The sequence below is a fragment of the Silene latifolia genome, chromosome 9, assembly GCF_048544455.1.
Source record: "Silene latifolia isolate original U9 population chromosome 9, ASM4854445v1, whole genome shotgun sequence".
NCBI classification, from domain to species: Eukaryota; Viridiplantae; Streptophyta; class Magnoliopsida; order Caryophyllales; family Caryophyllaceae; genus Silene; species Silene latifolia.
The window spans coordinates 180,743,195-180,749,236 of NC_133534.1; the positions used below are offsets into that span (position 1 = coordinate 180,743,195).

General features: G+C 40.5%; 1 non-coding gene across 1 annotated transcript; it reads left to right on the forward strand.

The window, feature by feature from the left end:
• Positions 1 to 5,491: 5,491 nt before the first annotated feature.
• On the forward strand, positions 5,492 to 5,598 carry LOC141604460 (small nucleolar RNA R71). Its single transcript, XR_012526158.1, has one exon. It is a non-coding gene; the product is annotated as a small nucleolar RNA R71 (small nucleolar RNA).
• Positions 5,599 to 6,042: the final 444 nt, after the last annotated feature.

Here is a 6,042-nt window from a genome sequence, read left to right on the forward strand (position 1 = left end):
CTATCAACTAATATGACATATAAACTAAATGCAAGTCCTAAGTTCACATTGTTATACCGCATCAATCAAAATAAAGCCACATAGTCATTAACATAAAGAGGAAAAAGGAGATTGGAAAGATCATACCATGCGGTCTTCATGATCCTCATGTCTCGGATGTGGCGTAGTCAATCAATGTGAACAAGGATAGAACAAACAATATATACAATATATACATAACTACACTACAAAGGAAATGAACATGTTTTTGGGTTTTTCAATTTTCAAATTTTTATGGTTTTTCGAAATTTTTCAATTTTTTTGGATTTTTGAATAAAAGTTAAGTTAGAATTCCCCATCCCCACACTAATATGGGCATTGTCCTCAATGACCAAAATGATGGGAAATTATGCAAACATGAGGCATGATTTCTATACTAAATGCAAGCTACACTAATCTACACTACATGATGCATGGTTTTTGTTTATGACGAAGAGGATAATTTAGATTACCTCCCGTTGTGTATGCATTAACTTCCCCAAACCGATCTAGACATTATTGCTAATGTTCTAAGGTTGGGTGTAGTTCATGCACACACTATGCAATGCATGAAACTAATTTTGTCATTTTGGATTTTGAAAGGTGGGAACAATAAAATGAGAACACCTCAATGGGGCCGAGGTGTTAGTCCTCAATGGTGCTAGGACTACTCTAACAATGATTAAGATTAATAAATAGAACAAAGAGAGAAATAGACAAACCTCAAGAGGGTAGGAGCCTCTAAAGCTTGCTAATCTTCCATCATATCATCATTATCATCACCTTCCTCATTAGAAGTGGTCTCATCACCACTTTCTTCTTCACTTTCTTCTTCACCTTGCTCATCATCCTCTTCTCATTCTTCACTAGCTTCTTCATTAATGTTATCATCAACCTCTTCATTACTGACAACCTCATTATCACCCGGAACAACCCTAGATGCACTCGGAAATAAGACTTCCCTATCCGCCCAACTAGGCAAAGGACATGATGGGTCAAGTAGTACTTGCCTAGCTAAATGAAGGAGGGGTGGATATTGGGCTAAGTAAGCATTTTTCCGATCCTCGAAAGCTTGCTTGTGCATCTCTTGTATGAGAAGAGTCAAATAATCATTTCTTGCTTCAACGCCTTCGGGCTTGAACTCTTGATACTCGAAAGGATAGGTTGGTGTGACAATGGAAGAGGAGGGCATTTCAATTTCACCCTTTTGTTGTCGAATAATGTACTCGGCCTCTTTTGAAAGGGGAAGTAGATAGTTGGTCCGGTGGACACTCAATCGACAAATGTTTGAAGGCAAAGTGAAAGATCTAGCCTCACTAGTGAGCCATCCATACTTGGTGTCAAGAGGGTTATGGGTAACCCACTTGTACTTGTATATCATAGTATTAATATCAATGAGATGACCACCCTCTTTCGCCTCATACTTGTTATCTTTGTTGAAGTTTGGATCAAAGTATTTAGCTAGGATAGTGACTAGGCCTCCATTCACAATAACGGTGGTGCCTTTCTTCCCACAATCAATATCTAGCCATCTATCCACCAAAAGCCTTAGAGAGTTGAAAGGCTTGGTGAATTCCCTTCCAACGTTCAAAGCCGACTCAAGAAGAACAAATCGAGTTTGGTGAAATGGTTGGTGTCTTTTCTTGCAATGATGGTGTTCCCTATGACCTTGTGCCACACTCTAATGACCGGATAGTGGACTAATAGAGCGCGACTAGCATGAAAGTCCTCAAATTTCCTTCCGGAAATCGCTTCCTAAAGAAGGTCGGGGTCATACTTGCCAACATTCTTAAAATAACTCGGTGAATCACTAAGACCCAAAGCTTTAACCATTTCCTCAAAGGAGATGCGCCTACTAACATTAGCTAGACGAAACTCGATGGTCTCCATGGTCTCAACCTTGTTAACTTTCAAAGAACTCAAAAATTCTAAGGTAAGGGAGGGGTATGTCAATTCTTTTGATTCAAACAATTTCTCCAACCCCATGGCTTTGAAGAAGGTTCTAGTTTGCTCAAGGACACCCAACTTATCTAAGGTATCTTCACAAATAAACTTGGTGGATAGAAATGATTTCCTAGCAAACTTGGCAAAAGTGTCCCTATGGGATTTGGAAATGAAAATTACCTCCGGGTAATTCGAAAATTGAGCAATTTCCGGAGTAGACGATGTTGTTGCTTCCATGGGAGGTTGTTGTTGTTGTACTTCCAAGTTTGGGTTAGCTACCACCATAGCCAATGATTTCTTTGCTTGAAGACTCTTTTGTCTTGATGAGAGTGCCTTTGCCTTTGGTGCCTTTGCCTTTGTTGCTTTTGTTGCTCCCTTAGTCCTTGCCATTGATGAATAAACCAAGAAAAGAGTGAAAATCTTCAATTTTTAGTGCACCCAAATCGATTGAAAGATGAAAGGCTTTGCCTTTATGAATTAAAAAAATCGACTCAAAGGTTGAAGATTTTGTGCTTGGTTTTGATTTTTGTTGAAAGAGGAGTGATTGATTTGTTGTTAAAAGGATGTTTTGATTTGATTTTGGTGAATGTTGTTGAGGAATCTTGTTTTTGTGATGGAGAGGATGAGGGTTTTGGAGTTATGAGTAGTGTTATGAATGAAGGAATGAAGAAATGAATGTGGGAGGGGGTTTATAAAACCCGAAAAATTTGAAATACAGGGGCAGGACGGGCGATTTCTGCTCGGGACGCCCGGATTTGGCCTTTTCTGGGTTGGGAAAAACTCGCCTAAAGACGGGCGTCTTTCAGTGAAGACGCTCGGATTTGCAAACACGGGACGGGCGTCTTCTATAGAAGACGGGCGGATTCCTTTACAAGGATTTTTCTGGTTTTCCTCAGCCAAGAAGACAGGCGTCTTCTTTTCAGGACGGGCGGATTTGAATGCAGGACGCCCGGATTCGTTGACAGTCAGAAATTTCAGAAATTCAGCTCATGGTGGACGAGCGTCTTCTACCCAATATGCCCGGATTGCCTGAAGACGGGCGGATTCTCCTGAATCCGCTCGGATTCGACCCCTTTGTACCCGGATTCAGTTCCATCCATGTACTTTGCATATCCGTTGTCATTTTTCCATTCTTCTTCATATCTCGTGTTCTTCATTGTGGGGGCACTACTAAGACATGGGTAGCCTAGGCAATTGCCATCCCCACACTAAGCTAAAGCACTACACATTAATTGAAATTATTAGTCCCTCCCTCACTTCTCTCAAACATGATAATTATCTTGATCAAAGTATAAAAATCCAAAAATGACAAAAAATGCAATATAAGAATTGAAATGCAAGTTAGGGAGTTAGAAATATTTACAAATGGTGGTTTAGGGAGGACTCCACCAAACTCTCATTCTTGATGAGATGTCAAGGGGGCATGTTCAAGGTGTTGTTGATGTTGCTCAACACCTTGAAAAAGTAATCAAATGCTTGTTCATTATCATGATAGAGGTCTTCAATAGACCTTGGCCCTTGTTGTCGGTCTTGATCGATGGCATTACCAATGTAGGGATTAAAAATCCCTTCAAATTCGTCGTCCCAAAGACCACATACTTCATTAAGTTGATCATTGAAAATCTCTTGATTTGATGAAGACAACTTTCCCATTTCCTTTTCTTGGCCAATAAGGCCATCTTCTTCATTGCTTGACTTTGGTGAGCTTTGCAAGCTCTCTTTGTCACAATTCACTTGCTCTTTGAATGAAGCATCTTCAATTTTCTTCTTCCATTGGAGTTCCGACTTCTTCCTTTCATCCTTCCGACTATAATGATCGATCATAAAACACGGTTCATGTAAACGGGGAGCTCTCATAGTCTTATCAAGATTAAAAGTTATACTCTCATCCCCCACTTCTAGAGTGAGCTCACCATGTTTCACATCAATCACCGTACCCGCGGTGTGTAAGAAGGGTCTTCCTAGAATGATTGGAAAGTTGGAATCTTCCTCCATATCAACAATGACAAAGTCCACCGGGATGAAAAACTTCCCAATTCGTACGAGGACATCTTCCTATATCCCTAATGGTGTCTTCGTCGATCTATCGGCCATTTGGAGTGTGATATTGGTGCATTTAAGCTCTCCCATCCCCAACCTTTTACTCACCGAGTATGGCATAACACTCACACTAGCCCCTAGATCACATAAGGCTTTGTTGATTGTGGTGTCCCCAATGGTACACGGTATTGAGAAGCTTCCCGGATCCTTGAGTTTTGGAGGTGAACTCCCTTGAAGTATTGCACTACTCACCTTTGTGAAGGCGATAGTCTCAAGCTTTCGGATTGACTTCTTCTTTGTGAGGATGTCTTTCATGTATTTCGCATAGGCCGGTACGTGATTCATTAATTCCGTGAAAGGAATTGAGACTTCCAAATTCTTCACAATTTCCATAAACTTTCCAAGTTGGTCATCGAATTTGGGCTTGGCTTGACGACTTGGAAAAGGAAGTCTAATCACAATGGGCTCCTTCTCCTTGGTCTTGTCTTCATTTTTCTTTGAAATTTCTTCTTTTGATGATTCTCCATCTTTGGAGTTTTGCACAATTTCTTCCTTATCACTAGCTTCCACAACTTCATCCTCAACTTGTTTCTTCGGTGCTTCATACCTTGTACCACTTCTCAAGTGAATGACACTTACCATTTCATGTCTTGGGGGATTACTTTGAGGTGGTAATTGCCCCTTTTGTCTTTGTGAGCTTGAAGATGCTAGTTGAGTCAATTGGGTTTCCAACATTTTGGTGTGAGCTAGAATGTTGTTGATGGTGGTTTCCTTTGCTTGACTATCTTTTTGCATTTGAGTGAAAAACTCTTGTTGATTCTTTTGCATTTGGAGGACCGCTTTTTGAACATCAAAACCTTGGTCATTTGGTTGATTGTATGAATTTTGATTTTGGTAACCTTGGTTTTGGTTGTAAAAGGGTCTTTGATTTTGGTTTCTCATGGGAGGTGGGGTGTATGTTGTTTGAGGGTTTTGAACATTTTGGCTTTTGTATGAGAGATTTGGATGGAATTTGGTGTTTTCATTGTAATAGTTGGAATAAGGGGTACCACTCTTGTATGCTTGGAAAGCATTCACTTGTTCATTTGTTCCCCTACATTCACTTTGGTCATGCCCCAAAGTTCCACAATTCTCACATATCCCACTTGGGATTGATGAGGATGCCGTCATGGCATTAACATGATGCTTTGGTGATTTTGAGGCTTCTTCAAGTCTAGCCATAGCTTTTTCAAACTTCAAATTGATTGTGTCAATGTGAGCACTAAGTTGAGCACCCAATTGAGTAACGGAGTTCACTTCATGCCTTCCTCATCTAGTAGCCTTGCGAGGTCTACTATATTGTGAGTTATGGACCGCCATTTCCTCAATCTTGTTCCATGTTTGATTGTCATCAACTTCGATGAACATTCTATTTGATCCCATGTTGAGAATGTTCCTTGAATCTTCATATAGACCGTTCCAAAATTTTTGTACCAAGAACCAATCGCTAAGTCCATGGTGAGGACATGAGCGACAAATTCCCTTGAACCGCTCCCAAGCTTCATACAAAGATTCTTCATCCCTTTGCTTAAAACCCGTAATTTGAGCTCTTAGCATGTTAGTCTTTTCCGGTGGGCAGAATTTTTTGTAGAAAGCTAGAGCCAACTTCTTCCAAGAATCAATTCCGAGAGTGGCCTTATCAAGGCCCTTCAACCATTGTTTAGCGGTGCCAATTAGAGAAAAAGGAAATAAGACCCATCGAATTTGGTCTTGAGTTACACCGGTTTGAGAAATCGCATCACAATAGTCACAAAAGGTTTCCATATGAGAATGAGGGTCTTCACTAGGCATCCCCCCAAATTGGCTCCTTTCGACTAATTGGATAAAGGCAAATTTGGCAATAAAATTTCCGGTCAAATGTTGTGGTGTGGGAGTACCATTGGGTAGGTTCTCCTCGGTGGGTACGGAATGTGATGAAAACTTAGGCATTGTGGGTTGATTTTGTGTGGTATTTTGTGTTGGGTTCTCCTCACCTTCTCTTGTAAAAGGGTTGATGAACTC